The sequence below is a fragment of the Balaenoptera ricei genome, chromosome 4 (assembly GCF_028023285.1).
Source record: "Balaenoptera ricei isolate mBalRic1 chromosome 4, mBalRic1.hap2, whole genome shotgun sequence".
In the NCBI taxonomy this organism is placed as follows: domain Eukaryota; kingdom Metazoa; phylum Chordata; class Mammalia; order Artiodactyla; family Balaenopteridae; genus Balaenoptera; species Balaenoptera ricei.
Window position 1 is genome coordinate 14,622,761 of NC_082642.1, and position 17,080 is coordinate 14,639,840.

A 17,080-nucleotide genomic window follows, 5' to 3' on the forward strand; every position below is an offset into this window, starting at 1 on the left:
AGTAAACAAGTCCTGTGATGAAATATAATTTCAGGCACCCCGGAAATACAGAGGAAGAGAAGAAGCTCAGGAGGGGGCAAGCTGTGGGAGCAGATGATGGGCTTAGATTCAGACCTGTGGACATTGAGTACTTAAGGGACATCCAGGTGATGATGTCTGGTCTGAGGCTTCTCAAACCTTAATGTTCACACGAATTCACCCAGAGACTTCCTTAAAATGCAGCTTCTGATTCCGCAGGTCTGAGGTGGAGCCTGAGATTCTGCATTTCCAACAAGCCCCCAGCGGGTACAGATACTACTTGCCCTCAGACTATAGTCTGCGTAGCAGTCTAATAAAGCAGTTGATAAACTGTTCTCAGATATTCACTCTCCATTCCTTTCCCCCTCATCCCATTGTCCTCTCTCTGAAAAGGGACAAGACCGGAGGCGTCTGCCAGAATGAGGAAGAGGGACACAGAATGAGGGGATTTCCAGATAGGAACACCTCCACCAGAGGCCACAGGATATAGCCACATTGCCTGGGAAGGGAAGATGCCTTTTAGTTGATGTAAAGACTTCATCTACTATTTCTTACCTTCAACTTACATTTACTAACTTTCCTAAGGGAATACAAAAATGAATGACTCAGCCCAACGATGCAAGAATTTAATAATGCAGATCAGCGAGCCTGATAAGCCAAGAATTGTGGCCTTGAGGGCAAATGATATAACAGGTTTCAGTGCAGAGGGTGAAAACCAAAAGGAAATAGGTAGGGGGTAAGATACTAAAAGACACTAAAAGGAGAATCAGGGCTGAATGCCAAAGAGGCTAGAGCGAAAAGACAGTCTCCTAAGATGTCCTTTCCCTTTACCAAGATAGCCCATGACCCACTCTAGATAAGAATAAGTTACAGACATTCTGAGTCTACAATCCTCTGAGACTATTTTCTCCAACAGACGCTCTCAGCCCTGTGCTCATGTCACATGAGTTCTTCAGGGACCTACAAAAATGTTTGAGGCCAGAATATAAAATCATTGGCTCTCAAATGTGAAAAGAAACCAGCAAAACATAAATTAATAAATGTTTATTGCCAAAATACAACATTATTTCAACCTCGTTAATTGTTCAGTTTAGTATTCATAAAAATTTCATTTACATCTGAAAACCATTTGTAAGTCAGATTTGCTCACTTTGCAGAAACTCCCGAGCAGGCACGATGATTGCCAAGAAATCCTAGCAAATTGTCAATTAAGTAAGTTTCCAGTAGCCAATAATTTCCAAAGAAATCTTTGGCTTGTTTTACAGCAAAATAGTTCTTTCTAATGCAGGCTTTGGGTATGTATTAATACATATAATGTCTGAATGTGGTCTGAAACCTGGTACTGACCTTAGAATGTGACAGTTCTTTGTGAAAAACTATAAACCAAAAAACAGAGATGGATCTCCAAGTGACAGTAATCGTCCAGGTGCAAATTATAGAATTTTGGGGGTCTCACTCAAAGCAGTCTAAGGATGGAAGAGACGAACTCATTCATTCATTCATTGAACACTCTCACTGAGTACCTACTATGTGCCAGGCACTGTCCTAGGCAAAGCAAAACAACAGTAAAGAAATTAGATAAAGCAGCAGGTAGCAATGTAAGCTAAGGTGCCGGGAGATAGAGCTCACTAAACCATGCCCGCTGCACCCACCAGAGGCAGGGCCAGGTGAGCCCAACAAAAGGAAAACAAAAGGACCTCCAGGATGCCTGCCGTGGAAGGCCACCTTGCTTCCTCAGAGAGAAGGAAGGAAATTCACATTAAGTGCCTACTTTGTGCCAGACTGTGCTAAGTGCCGTGTCATTCATTCCTGTTGACCGCTCCCCCCAGCTCTGTGTGATCTCTTAATTCACAAATGAACAGCATGGAAACTGAGACCTGCCCTAGATCAGACAGATGGTTAGCAAGTGGGTCACTCAGGACTCAAGCCCAGGTCTGTCTGACCCTAAAACCACACTTCTTCCCTCAGACACCCTTGCTGAGGGGTGGCTTGCCCTGACCACTGCATGCTCGGGAAGTTCCCCGAGCTGGCACTGTTGGTGAGAGCCAGAGACAGGGCAAGGGGGGGGGGGGGTTAGTGCTGTGCCTCTTTGTCACTTCCTGGGCACAGAGGCCCCACCCAGGCCCCGGCTCTGTCAGAGAACCCCTGACAGAAGCCTTGAAGGTTCTGGATGTGCCTAGCCTCTGCCCTTAAATAAACACCTCTCTGGCCAGGGCAGGGTAATCTGGCATCTGGGGAGAATGCCACCCCTGCCCTCGCCAGCACCTCTAGTCCTTCAGACGGTTACCTGTGGCTGCAGCAATGCTTCGCCTCGGGATCCGAGTTCAGCATCCTCTGCATCCGTGAGCAGCGCGGCAGAGGGCTCCTTCCCTTCCCTGAGGTCCTCAGCTCAGGTCAGCGGCTCCCCCAGCAAGCCCCAGGCCTGAGAGGACAGTGCAGAGTCCTCTCCCGGGCTCTCCGCTCAGCTGGCCTCCCTTCTCTCCTCCCCACACCCGCCGCTCCTCAGGTGATGCTGGGCCCTCTGTCTCTCAGGACCAGATGCCAGAAGCACCAGGAATAGGACGTCTTTCAAGGGCGACTATCCGATGGGCCTTCACGGCTCACTTCCAGACACCCAACCAAGGGTCGCCCCGTGCAGGATGCTGGGGCAACGGTTAATGACCCCGCACCTGTCTTGGGCATCCCTTAAAAGTGGGTGAAGAAAGCAGCTGGCCTTCTGCTTAGGTTCCTGGCTTTCATCCCCTTTTCTTCGGAGCATTTAAGTAAGAAGGAAGAGGCAGCACTCATTACATGTCTTTCCCCTCCTGCAGAAGAGCGTTTCTAGAGAGTTGGGGGCAGGGGGTGGCGGGTGTCCTAGACATGATATTTGGACTCTTTCCTCCTTGGTACCTAAGATAGAAGTCAGTCTTCCTGTCCTCCTAGGGGCTGCAGGTACCACAGCAAAGACCTGGCCAGAAGCCAAAGCCAATCAAAGCAAGGGAAAGCCATCCTGTCTTGTAGCAACAGCAATGGATCCCAGCCAATGACAAAAATACTCCAATATAAACTCTCTCTCGCTCTCTCTCTCTCTCTCCAGCTGGCTTTCTTTAGCAGATACCACCAGTCGCCTACTCAGTATGCCTTCTCCTTGTCTTCCTTCATTGTGTTCAAAGCCTCCACTCCCTTGCAGCTAGGCAGATGGGAAGATGCCAGCTTCCCTTTCATCCTGTGAGGACTTTGGACAGGGTTGACTCCAGATACAGTGGCCAAAGTAGAGTTTCAAAATGTGAAGTCCATCCGTTCAAAGAGACCCTACAAGTCTCATTCCTTTAATCTATTTGGGATTTATTTTTATAAATGATACAAGATACGAGTCCTCTTTAATTTTCTTCCAGATAGATAGCCTGTTGCACACATTATTTATTAAATATATCATTCTTCTTCCATTGAATCGAAATACCACATTTTCATATGTAAAATCATCCTAGCACAGGCAAACTATTATATATAGGATAGATAAACAACAAGGTCCTACTATATAGCCCAGGGAACTATATTCAATATCCTGTGAAAAACCATAATGGAAAAGAATATGAAAACAAATATATATATGTATAACTGAATCACTTTGCTATACAGAAGAAATTCACACAACATTGTAAATCAACTGTACTTCAATAAATTTTTTTTTAAATCCTATAAAATGGGATCTATTTCTGAAGTGTCCATCTGTGTTTTGATCTATATGGCCATCCCTATGCCTGTATCATACTGATTTATTATGGTGGCTTTTTAGTTAAGCAGATGCCTCCTTACTATGCTTCTTTTTATACTTTTGCTGACTGTTCATAGGCATTTTTTCCTCCGTATGAAATGTAATATCATCATAATCAATTATCTCCCCAAAAGCTCTCATTGGAATTCTAATTGAAATTGCATTGACATATTAGTAGTGACATAATTGATTTTGTTTGATATTAACACTTCCAATCCAAGAACATGAAAGTTTTTCCAGTTATTCAGATGTTGATTTACATCCTTCCATCTCATACTATCATTTATTTTACAGGTTCTGTACCATTCTTATCTATGTTTTAAAATTTTTGTTGTTGTTATCAATGAAATGTTTTCCCATTTCCATGTCTTATTTCTAGAATAAAGAAAAGCTTGTGTCCCACATCACCAAATTCTCTTATTTCCTCTTCATTCTCTAGGAAAAATTCTTTTCCTAGAAATTTTTAAAACTAGAATTTCTTGGTTTTTCTAGGTGTAGAATCATATGATCAGTTTCCCTCTTTTTTCTCCATTGCTTATACTTACTACAGTAAGTCCCCTACATATGAACGAGTTCTATTCCGAGAGTGCGTTCATAAGTCCAGTTTGTTCGTTAGTCCAACAAAGTTAGTCTAGGTACCCAACTAACACAATTAGCTTTATAGTACTGTACTGTAAAAGGTTTATAATACTTTTCACACAAATAATACACGAAAAAAAACACAAAAAATAAAACATGTTTAATCTTACAGTACAGTACCTTGAAAAGTACAGTAGTACAGTATAACACCTGGCATACAGGAGCTGGCATCGAGTGAACAGGCAAGAAGAGTTACTGACTGGAGGAGGGAGATGGTAGAGCTGAAGGAAGGTCAGCAATAGCAGATGGAGGGCAAGCTGCAATTTCACTCATGCCAGACGTTGATGGAATGCACGTTCGCAGCTTTGAAAGTTTGCAACTTGAAGGTTCGTATGTAGGGGACTTACTGTATTTTATTTTTATTTTGTCTTAGTATATACAATAGAACCTCCAAAATAATATAGAATGATAAAGGTCTTTTTTGAATTTCATTGACTTGCCTTCATCATTTCAGTACATAGAGTGATGTTTCCTATTTCGTTTTCAAAAAAGAGCCTTTTGTTTTAATTGAGGTGTAGTTGACCTATAACTATATTAGTTTTAGGTGTACAACATAACGATCCAATATTTGTATATATTGCAAAATGATCACCACAATAAGTCTAGGTAAAATCTGTCCCCATACATAGTTACAAATTTTTTTTCTTGTGATGAGATCTGTTAAGATCTACGTCTTAGCCATGTTCAAATGTGCAATACAGTATTATTAACTATTGTCGCCATGCTGCACATTACATCCCCATGACTTATTTATTTTATAACTGGTAGTTTGTATATTTTGACGCTCTTCACTCATTAATCATATTTAAATAGCTTTTCTTAACTGCCATTTATTTAGAGGGGTTTTTTTTTAGGAATAACTGCTGCGGTTGTTTTTAATCAAATTTTTTTAGCATTTATTGCTCTGATCATATTTGCTTTTCTCTTATTTGCTGATATAATTAATTATTGATAAATTTCTTGATAATTTAGAGGCACCCACCCTTGCCTTTTCTCCTTGGTTATAATATACCATTCACTCGGTACTTTGCTGTATTTATTTGTACATGTTAGGTAGGCCAATTACGTCTCCTGATCTTGGAGAAGTGGCTTTATATAGACCTCCTGTGGGACCCAGCAGCACACTCTTAGCAGGTCACCAGAGCTTTATGCTCTAGGGGTGCCCCTCATCTGGGTTGTGTGGGCCTTTCTGTTGTGGTAGGGGTGACTGCTGTGGACCCACTGGTCACTGAAGCTGGCACTCAGCCCAGTTGGCTGCCAGGCCCTGCTTCGTGTGGTGGTTGCCAGTCTCCTGCTGGGCCAGGCCAGGTCCCCGTGCAGCTGGCTGCACAGCCCAGAGTGTCCAGGGCTGATGACGGCCCATAAGTGGGGGGGAGACTGGGTCCCAAGACTGGTGCTGGCCTGCCGGTGGGCAGTAAGCCCCTGGCACTAGTAGGCTAGAGGGAGGACTCCAAAATGGCCCTTGTCATCCCCAGTGTCCTCAGGATAGAATGAGCTCCCCCAAAATAGCTGCTGCTAGCATCTTTGTCCCTAGGGGGTGTCCAAATTGCTTCCTGTCTCTCCAGGAGGCTCTCCAAGATCAGCAAGGGGGTCTGACCCAGGTTTCTTTCAAAGTATTACCTCTGTGCGAGGACTCGGAGCATGTGAGATTTTTGTGTGCACCCTTTAAGAGCAGAGTCTTGGTTTCCTACAGCCCTCTGGCTCTCCCGTACGCAAGCCCTGCTGGCCTTCAAAGCCTGGCATTCCGGGGGCTCATCTCCCCGGTGCAGGACCCCCAGGCTGGGGAGCCTAATGCAGGACTCAGACCTCTCACTCCTTGGGGAGAACCTCTGCAATTGTGATTGTTCTCCTGTTTGTGGATTGCCTGCCCCAGGGAGAGGAATCTTGACTCTACTGTGTCTCCACTTCTCCTACCCATCTCTCTGTGGTTTCTTCTTTGTATCTTTAGTTGTGGAAAATCTTTTCTGCTAGTCCTCAGGTCATTCTCATCAATAGTTGCTCCATAAATAGTTGTAATTTTGGTGTGCACATGGAAGGGGATGAGCTCAGGGGCTTCCTGCTCCACCATCTTGGCCACATCTTTCTCTATAAATATTTAAATGGTTATTTAAATACCTACGTAATAGCCTCAATTTACCTCTCACAGAGCCTAAAATATTTACTACCCGGCCTCCTAGAGAAAAAGTTTGCCAACCCCTGATATTTTTTTTTTTAATAGATCTTTATTGGAGTATAATTGCTTCACAATACTGTGTTAGTTTCTGTTGCACAACAAAGCAAATCAGCCATATGCATACACATGTCCCCATATCCCCTCCCTCTTGAGCCTCCCTCCCATCCTCCCTATCCCACCCCTCTAGGTGGTCACAAAGCACTGAGCTGATCTCCCTGTGCTATGCTGCTGCTTCCCACTAGCTAACTATTTTACATTCGGTAGTGTGTATATCGATGCTACTCTCACTTCACTCCAGCTTCGCCCTCCCACCCCATATCCTCAAGTCCATTTTCTTTTTTTTTTTTTTAACCTCTTTATTGGAGTATAATTGCTTTACATTCAAGTCCATTTTCTATGTCTACATCTTTATTCCTGCCCTGCCACTAGGTTCATCCATACCATTTTATTTTTTTTTTTTTTTAGATCCCGTATATATGCGTTAGCATACGGTATTTGTTTTTCTCTTTCTGACTTAACTTCACTCTGTATGACGGACTCTAGGTCCAACCAACCCCGGTTCTTGATTTTCAGATAGGTTGCTGATGATTTGCATGTAATATTCTCTTACTGTTTCAATCTACCTTCTCTGTTAGTTCTGTCTCTTTTCTTACTCCTAATCCTGTATATTTTTGCTCCCACACTTTTGTCCTTAATCAGGCTCATGAAGAGTTTATTTATACGTTACCAATCTCTGCAAAAATCTAGTTTTTCCATTTATTTATACATTCTACTCTTTCAGTTTTCTATTTCATAACTTTAACTTTTGGCTATGTAACCACATTTCATCATTATTTTGGACACCACTAAAAAAATAAAACTCTTCGACATTATCTAGGACATAAGGCTTTCTTATCACTTTTAGAATGTTTAATTTTTACTTATTGGAAGAGCTCTTTTAGACTCATTAGGCATAAATTTTAATCATATTTCTCTTATGCATCCATAAAAGAAAACATAAAATCACTTAAAATACTTCTAAGATGTCTTCTGATTGAGAGACCAGCTCTTTTAAATCATCATTCACTCAGTCATCAATGTTCCAATTTTTCCACACAATTTTGTCCTCCGTGCTGGTGACACAGCATTTCCTAAGAGCATCCCACAACTCTTTCCAAGATTTTCTTCTGAATTGCTGATACTCACTCTTCAAGTTTTGATGCTAGTTCTCTGTTACTGGAAGTGTCATTCAAAGTATTTCAGACATCAGCCAGTATTCATAGCCCTTCTTCAAACAGCGCTTAAATGGTTTTTTGACTGACATCTAAAGGGATTTCAATCATGCCACCAGGAAGAACAGCCAAGTTCTTACAGGCACAGGTAATAACGAGGTCACACTGCTACATGGTCAGCAGAAATTGAGGACATGTTCTGATTTAAGAGATGTCAAAAGAAAAAGGAAAGTGGGCCTTAGAATTGATGCAATATGGTAATCCTCACTCCCTGGCTTATTTTGTTTGATTTATTATATTTTTTTCTAAGATAGGTAATGTTTATTTTCAGTCCTTCTATAATAATAAAGACATTTAAGGCTATGGATTTTTCTATGAGAATAGCCTTTGCAGTGGCTATTAGGTTTTAAGATAAAGCATTCTTTTCATGGTTTTAAAAAGACTGTAACTTCAGTTTTGATTTTGGATTGTACTAAGTGTTTTCTATTTATTTTTATTCTCCATGCAGTGATATTTTGGTATTTCCAGTCTTTGTTTTTAATTGTATTGAATTACAACCATACAATTTGCCTGTAAAATCTCTACCTTTAAAAATGTAATAAGATGACCTTTTTTGGTAACATATAAGTAGTTTTATAAATTTTTGTGGACATACACACATATGATATTTATCCCAAGAAAATGAAATTAAAATTAATGAAAATAAAATCCACTAAGAACTAAAATCAGTTTGATAATTGTTTCATTCAATTCCTCATTGTTTTAACTTATTTTTTTTTCTACTAGTTATGAAAGCAAAAAAATTAAGAAACTTTGAGAAGCCTGGAGTTTCTGGGTAATATGGAAACTTAAGTGGGTCTGGGGAGTGAGGTTCATTTGTAATCACATGGTCAAGCAGAGCTCAGGTGCAACCACAGAGTTTGAAGTCGGAACAGAGGTATTTCTGTGGGCTTGTGACTGACAGGGTCATGAAGAGAGCTTCCAGGATCCTGGTAATACTCTGGGTTGATTTATTATTATTATTACTATTATTATTATTATTACTCACTTGTCAGTTACATGGACATATTCAGTTTGTGAAAATTGTATGATTTTTATACATTTCTTTATATGTATTATTCTTTTTTAGAAGTTTTTCTTTTTTTAGTGTAACCACAAGGTAAAATTATTTAATATCATTTCTTCTTTCCCTATTCCCTGCTCTCTTCAACAAATATTGATGTAGGAGAAATATTGATTCCACCTTTAGATCTCTTTTGGGAAAACTGCTTTATGTTTTTGCTGCTTACTTTCTTCCTAGGTTTTTTCCCATATATTAGTCAGGATGGTTTAACCTACAGTTAACCCAACATTTCTATGGCTGAACTTGCTCACACAAAGCCCTATACAGGTCAGGGGAACTTCCTCTGTCTTGTTTTCATCTAGAAAACTTCAGAGTAGCAGAGAAAGAGGAATCTGGAGAGTCTGCCTGGCTTTTAAGAGCCAGGTCTGCAAGTGGCTTACACCACTTCCTCCCTCATCGAATGGCCAGAAACCAAGAACTGCAAGGGGGCCTGGGGAAAAGGAGCTATCATTCCGCTCCTGGTGACGTGCCTTAGTGGCCTGGAAGAGCACGTCCCATGTGTCAACCCTGCAATCTTCCCAGCTGTTCAAGATCTCTCTTAATCCTGCAAACCAGCTCTAAAACCCATGAAACTGGTATCTTAATCCCTTTTCCTTCATCATAAAATCAAACGATGTAAGTAAACATTTTGCTTTGTTAAGAAAAGACCTGTGCTTCCTTTTCCAGTAAGTGGCCTGAGGTGACCTCTAAAAACAGTTCGCTATTCACTTGACCCAGAAAACCCCACAAAATCATGCAAGTCAAGAGGTTCAAATCTTCGTGTTCACTTTAAGAACACTCGTGAAACTGCCCAGGACATTAAGGGTATGCATACCCGAAAAGCCACCAAGTATCTGAAGTGGTCACTTTAAAGAAGCAATGTGTGCCATTCCGTTGTTACAATGGTGGAGTTGGTAGGTGTGCCCAGGCCAAACAATGGGGCTGGACACAGGGTGGGTGGCCCAAAAAGAGTGCTGAATTTTTACTGCACATGTTCAAAAATGCAGAGAGTAATGCTGAACTTAAGGGCTTAGATGTAGATCCTCTGGTCATTGAGAACATCCAGGTGAAGAAAGCCCCCAAGATACGGCACAGGACTTACAGAGCTCATGGTCGGATCAACCCATACATGAGCTCTCCCTGCCACATTGAGATGATCCTCACAGAAAAAGAACAGATTGTTCCTAAACCAGAAGAGGAGATTGCCCAGAAGAAAAAGATATCCCAGAAGAAACTGAAGAAACAAAAACTTATGGCCTGGGAATAAATGCCACAAAAAATAAATGCAAATAAAAGCAAAAAAGAAAAGACTTGTGGTTACAAAGGAGAAAAGGGAGGGAGGAATAAACTAGGGACTTGGGATTAACAGATACACACTACTATACATAAAATAGACAAACAACAAAGACCTGCTGTATAGCACAGGGAACTGTACACAGTATCCTGTAATAACCTATAATGGAAAAGAATCTGAAAAAGAATAGATAAATATATATATATATATATATATATATATATATATATATATATATATAACTGAGTCACTTTGCTGTACACCTGAGACATTGTAAATCAACTATTTATTTCTAGTTAGGTCTGAAGTGGGAAAGGGAGAGTTTTAATCATCAATTTTTACTTATTTAACATCTCTCATTTTTCTGGGACATTCCTTAACACTTGTCCAATTTCACCTTTGATATTCTCATGGAATCCATATATGAAAAGAATCAAGCTCATGTGGCTTGATCATCTTCTCCTCCTACCTATTCAAACACATCCTGTGAGGCCTAATTTTTTCCCTGCTTGCTAGATGAAATTGAAGACAAGTCTCATGGTTTTATGGTCAATCATCACCAATAAGAAAAAAAAAGAATTGTCCAGCTATGTGTAGTTCATGAAAATAGTCTCAGTTCAATAATTAAAATATCCAGTCTTACGGGAGAGTCACAAGATTCGATTACATTTAGAATGACATCTTCTTCCTGTCAGACATGCTTTGAGAAGGAAATAGATGTGGTCAGCTCCTTTTCTGTTTCTTCATCTTGAGTTTCTGTTCCCCTCCAATCCCTAGGCCGCGTTCACCTCTTCTAGGCTTAGAGGGCAGGGAGAAGCCAGGGGCAGAAATATTCTTATTAGACAGAGAGAGTCATGAGCTGGTGCATGGAGAGGATTAATGCCAGCAAGCCTGGAATAATTCTGAGCTGTTTTACTCAGATATGAAATGCACCAGCATGGCACTGACATGCCAAGGCATGATTAATAGTGTCACTTTATAACCATGTGTCTGAGGAGTTTGGGGTGGTTTGTACAAGCTTGTCAGCATCTTTTTGGATAAGAGTGAGGCTGATGATTTGCACCTGGTCTTGGTGAGAGGCCCCCCCCCCCCAAAAAAACCTTGACCATTGGAGCTGGCTGCAAAGCAAATTATACCCACGTGACCAGCAGAGTATGAGAAACCCTGGCCCAGACTCTCCTCTGGGCTCCCCGGTTCCTAAGTATTCTGTGCACACATCAGTGGTTCCTGAGCTCACAGAGCAGGGGCAGCCCACCTCAGCCCTTGCAGAGGAAGACACCTGGAACTTGGGCTCTCCTGACCCCTTGCTGTGAGGCCACCCTTGGCTGAGATGTATGTCCTGGCTTTAATGCTGATGGTCTATTTCATCCTTTTCCTGCAATGAACTGTAGATTGATAAGCGCTGACTGCTGAGGTCCTGTGAGTCTTCTTTAGCAATCCTACCCCACCTGCCACCGTAGTGCTGTGACACCAGCACTTCCTAGGATGGGCAGCTGTATACAACTGACTCTTTGTCTCAAGGGGCACTTATGTGGGTTCTTCAGAGACTCCTCAAAGACTGGGTTTTCTCCCACAAACCTCACCCAGCAGGACCCAACCACACTCTCTCCTGACTTCACTTTGCCCTTTCAGGCAACCTTCCTGGTTGGCAGCTAAGACAGCCCGCCTGGGCAACATCTGGTCAGAAGGAAACATAGGCTCTTTGCCCCAGTCAGCTTGGGGAGTGAAAGTCATCCTTATGCAGCATCTTTTCACTCTTCTCTTGGTGAAACGAAGAAACAACGGTCTCTTACCTTTCTGATGTCTTCAGCGTGACTCAAACATCAATCCGTTGGGACACATGTCAAACTCACTGGTGGTCCCACTGAAGACCTTCTCCCTGGGCTTGAGGTAAAAGAAAAATGTCCCACCTTTCCAAATAAAAATCTTTTAATCTCTAGTCAACCCTTTTATATCCTTGATGCTGAGGGGATAAGAGTCCCAAAACGGTGTTAAACACTTTGTTGCAAGTCCTACATGGTGGTGTCATACCCCACTTTGTAATGTAAATTAATATCATGGTCTTAAAGCCCTGGCCAAAAGTGATACCAAAAAAAGAGTTTTATTTTAACATCCTATTACACTGCTATAAGTGGAAAATCAGGATTTGAACCCACACCTAGCTGATTCCAAATTCCCTAGTCTTTCTATTATGCCAGACAACCTCCAAATTCAAATTCAGAATTCCATTTAGAATTTCTTTAGTACTTTTTGGATAGTCTTCATTTTGGTGCTGGAAAAGATGTCCTTTCAAATGTGTCTGTGCCACATCCTTCTCTTCTCAGTGATTTTTGACCACTTTACCCAGATATGGAAAACCAAAGGAAGCTATTAGTTTCCCTTTCCTTGGTCAAGTGGAAAAATTTAATTAGCTCCTCTTCTCAATGAATAGTGCCGTTTTAACTATTGTCAAACTATAGTCTTGTGGCATCATTCTTTCCTTAGAAAAATAGGGAGGTAGGGCAGAGTACAAAAAGAAAAAATATCGTCTCAACAAAGGCTTAGAAAAAGAATTTGAAAGCTTTTGCTGCTGGTTACTGACTCTGAAGCCCAGGATTTCCAAATTTTCATTTCCAGCTGGGGCCGTATCAACAAATGTGCAAATCTCTCTGCATCCTGCGGGTGATGTTGCTGTATTCATTGCGGGCAGTAAATTCACGGCTCTCAGACACCCCTTCTCACTCTGAGTTTTGGCCATGTGGTCAGCTGGTCAGAAGTCACTAGGGAGATGTCTTTCCACCGTTTAATTATTTCCCTCACTTATTCTGTCCACCTCGTCACACAATTGCTCCATAATAGAAGCAAATAGAGAGATAATGTTGTATGAAACAAAATAGTTCCGCTCTTTTTACTACAAAATAATCAGTCCTCCTCAGTAGCATTTACCCAACCATATAAAAGAGCCAGCAGGACCTCTATCTCAAAAGAAGTTTGTAAGAATAGCACCATATAGGACTTCCCGGGTGGTGCAATGGTTAAGTATCCGCCTACCAATGCAGGGGACACAGCTTCATGCCCTGGTTCAGGAAGATCCCACACGTCACGGAGCAACTAAGCCCATGCGCCACAACTACTGAAGCCCACGCGCCTAGAGCCCATGCTTCACAGCAAGAGAAGTCACCGCAATGAGAAGGCTGTGCACCACAACGAAGAGTAGCTCCCGCTCACCGCAACTAAAGAAAGTCCTCACGCAGCAATGAAGACCCAATGCAGCCAAAAACAAAAGAATAGCCCCCCACACATAAGTCTCTCAGGCAGATATAGCATCCTGCCACAGCAGAACAGCGGGCTGGGTTTCTGTTCTTGAACTTTTAGCCCAAAAGCCTTCCACCGCATGGTTTTAATTAGCACCTTCATGTTAGCTACTCCGATTTCAGGAAGACTTGAAATAATTTTTTCTATAAATTAAAAAAATGTTTTGATTGTTATAATAAGTTAAAAAAAAAAAAGATGTTGAAAGTGTGAACAATTTCTCTCTGCCCCACCTCTTAGGAAATCAAAGTTAGAAGCTTGGCCATATACTTTCCCACCTTTCTTGAAGATCATTTAAACATTTCAAGCATATATGCATACATACAAGGCAAATTCTTTCACAGATATTTTAAAATCATATCATACTATACACATGACTCTACAATTGAAAATTTTTTCCTACTTATATGAGGTATTAATTGGGCTATAAGTCTGGCTGCAGGTAACAGAGATCCAAATTAAGAAGAGAGAAGTTTCTTTCTATCTGACTTAACAGTCCCTAGGTAGATGGTCAAGGGGCCTTCTGGAACTCTGCCCCATACCGTGGGCCAGGCATCCAAAATTTTCTATCTTGTTACCCATTCTCCCCAAGCAGTACCCCTCATCCACATGGCCTAAGTTTGCCATCACAGCCACGTTCAGGAAATAAGATGAAGGAAAGAAGGGAGGAAAGGACATGCCCAGAAGTTACCTATCTCACTTCTCCACATATGTCATTAACCAGGGCCTGGTCACGTGACTACACTTTGCTACAAGGAAAGCTGGGAAATGTAGTCTTTTCCCCTGGCAGCTATGTGGCCAGCTAAATTTCATGGAAAGGGATAGACTTATTGGGGGGTGGGGGTAACGCACAGACTTTGCCCCAGATAAAGCTCTTACTATAATACATATTGCTGGTTTTAATAACCATTTTTTTTAATAAACAATCATTCTTTTTTTTTAATTTATTTATTTAATTTATTCATTTTTGGCTATGCTGGGTCTTTGTTGCTGCCTGCGGGCTTTCTCTAGCTGCAGCAAGCAGGGGCTACTCTTCGTTGCGGTGCACAGGATTCTCACTGCGGTGTTTTCTCTTGTTGTGGACCACGGGTTCTAGGCACGCGGGCCTCAGTAGCTGTGGTTTGCGGGCTCTAGAGCGCTGGCTCAGGAATTGTGGTGCACGGGCTTAGTTGCTCCGTGGCATGTGGGATCTTCCCGGACCAGGACTCAAACCCCTGTCCCCTGCATTGGCAGGTGGATTTCCAACCACTGCGCCACCAGGGAAGCCCCCAATCATTCTTTTTAATAATCGCTCAATTCTCTAAAGTGTGGGTGATCATAGTTTTTCCAACCATCCTCCTATTTCTGAAAATGTGTCCTACTTCCAGGCTTTTGTTGTTTTTATCTTTGCCATGACAAGCAAGAGTACTTGAATTTGCGTGGAGATTTATCAAATATATTTAAACAAATGTGTTGCATTTTTACCTCTCCTGGACTGACAGGTGAAGGGACTGTCAAGTCTCTCTTCTTCTCTATTAAAGAACATTGAGAAAAGATGAAGAAACTCGTGTGAAAGGCCCTCTTGTTGTCCCTTGTCTCTGGGGGGTTGTTATTCCCTTCTCTGTGCAAAGAGCTGTTGAAGATCACACAAATGGAACTAGACTTACTTACTTAACTAAGAGGAGGCTGCCTTTAGGGAAGAACAATGACTTTGCTTATTTTCTTCAGATAATAAGTTGTGAGCTATATTCTGGGAGGTACACCCTTAAGCTTAATTTAGGCTTCAAAGCTAAGGGTTTGTACCTATGGGATTCCTGGCAAGAAAACCACTTTGGGTTAGAACAGGGATTCTCTGTAACCTGAATACACAATGGCAATGCAGTCCTGGGGGTAAATGAAAAGCAAAAAAAAGAAAAGCGTGGGAGGGAGAGAAGGGAGAAAGGGAGGGAGGGAGGAAAGGAGGGAGGGAGGGAGAGAGGAAAGAAGAGCAGGAGGGAAGAAGGAAGAAAGGAAAATCAAGCAGCAATATCCAGGCACCAGAAGTATGTTCAGGAAAATGGGTCTATGCTAGTTAAATCTCTTTGGTTTTAAGTCACAGAAAGTAACTCAAGTTGGCTTAAAGGTATAAGAATATAAGATATAGGAATAAAGACATAAGATATAAGAATTCTTATAAAGATATAAGAATATTCAGGAAGCAAAAGGAAGGTGGGATCTGGAAGCCAAAAGGAGGAAAGCTCTGTGAAATCCACTTCTCTTTTCCCTCTGAAGGGCCTCTGATGCTTCTCTGTGCATGTGTGAGCAAAGGGTGAATATGTCTCGGCTCCCAAGTCTCTGTCCTCTCGCTTCAATAGACCAGCCAGGACTAACTGGGTCATAGCTCAGTTCCAAGTTCCAAGGAGAAAAAATATGGTTGGTTCAGCGTGGATCAGTTGCTCACATTGGCTCCAATCAACCGTGGCCAGAAAGACAGCGTCAGGAGAACAAACCTGGCGGGCAGGACAAGACCCCTGTGAGGACAGGAGTCCTTCTCTATGAAGTGTGAGCTGGGAAAGCAGCCAGGTACCTACTCAAGTTAAAGGCCAAGCCAACTACCTACTCAGGCCTCTTAATAAAGGAAAGATAAGACCTTCTACCTCAAATAATATAAATTGCAGTGTGATCCTGGCTATCTCTGGACATGTTTCTTGGATTCAAGATTCAGATTACATAGTTAAGGATGAGTTAGAGCTGACGTAGCAGTTCTCGTCCACAATCTGTGCAAACCTAAGAGTTCAAACCAATAGATGAGAAAAAAGTCATTAGTGATTGCACAATCATCTGAACCCTAGTCTATCCCCCAAGAAGGAAGGTTTGGCGTTTTCTCACCACATTCAGACCCAACCATCAGGAAAGTCATTTCAGCCTTAGGCATATAATGACCTACCTGCTCCTAGGAAGGTATAAACCAGTACAAAAATGACAGAGACGTTCAACTTAGGAATGTAGTTCTCACATACAGCATGGAGGAGAGATGCTTGGACCAGAGAAGTGAAATGTCCTCCAGAACCCACAGGGTACACCTTGTGGCCACTCCTGTAGGTCCATCCACATGCCTCTGTAGACTGAAAAAAAAAAAAAGCACAACGTGAGAGTTGTGAGTTAAGTTTTATTTGGGGCAAAATGAGGACTATAGCCCAGGAGACAGCATTTCAGATAGCTCTGAGAAACTGCTCTGAAGAGGCAGGGGGGAAGGTCATTATATATATGATTTTGGTGAAGGGGGGTACATGCAATCAAGCACGGATTTTTGCAGAAAGTTGCTGCTAGTCACAAGCAGCAGATGTCACCATGAATGATTTTATTGCTCTTCTAGACAGAAGGAGAGGCCAAAAATGGGCTTATAAAATCTTCTCCTGAAAATATCTAACTCTCTGAAAGCTTGTTCTGCCAGTTTTTCCCAGAGTACAGAGCGCCTCTTTCCTGGTCTCCACCCTGAACTCCTTTCAAGGTGTGTTGAAGGTCAGTGGCTGCAGTGGCTTAATCCTCATAGAGGCAGATGGCAAATGCCAATTTTTAGTTGGCACCTCTTTCTTAGACCTCTTTGTCCCCAGTCTGCTAATCTTTCTCCTGCCAGGCC

At 42.0% G+C, this 17,080-nt stretch overlaps 1 pseudogene; it reads left to right on the forward strand.

The window, feature by feature from the left end:
* Nucleotides 1–614: 614 nt before the first annotated feature.
* Nucleotides 615–10,164, forward strand: LOC132365120 (large ribosomal subunit protein uL22-like; annotated as a pseudogene).
* Nucleotides 10,165–17,080: the final 6,916 nt, after the last annotated feature.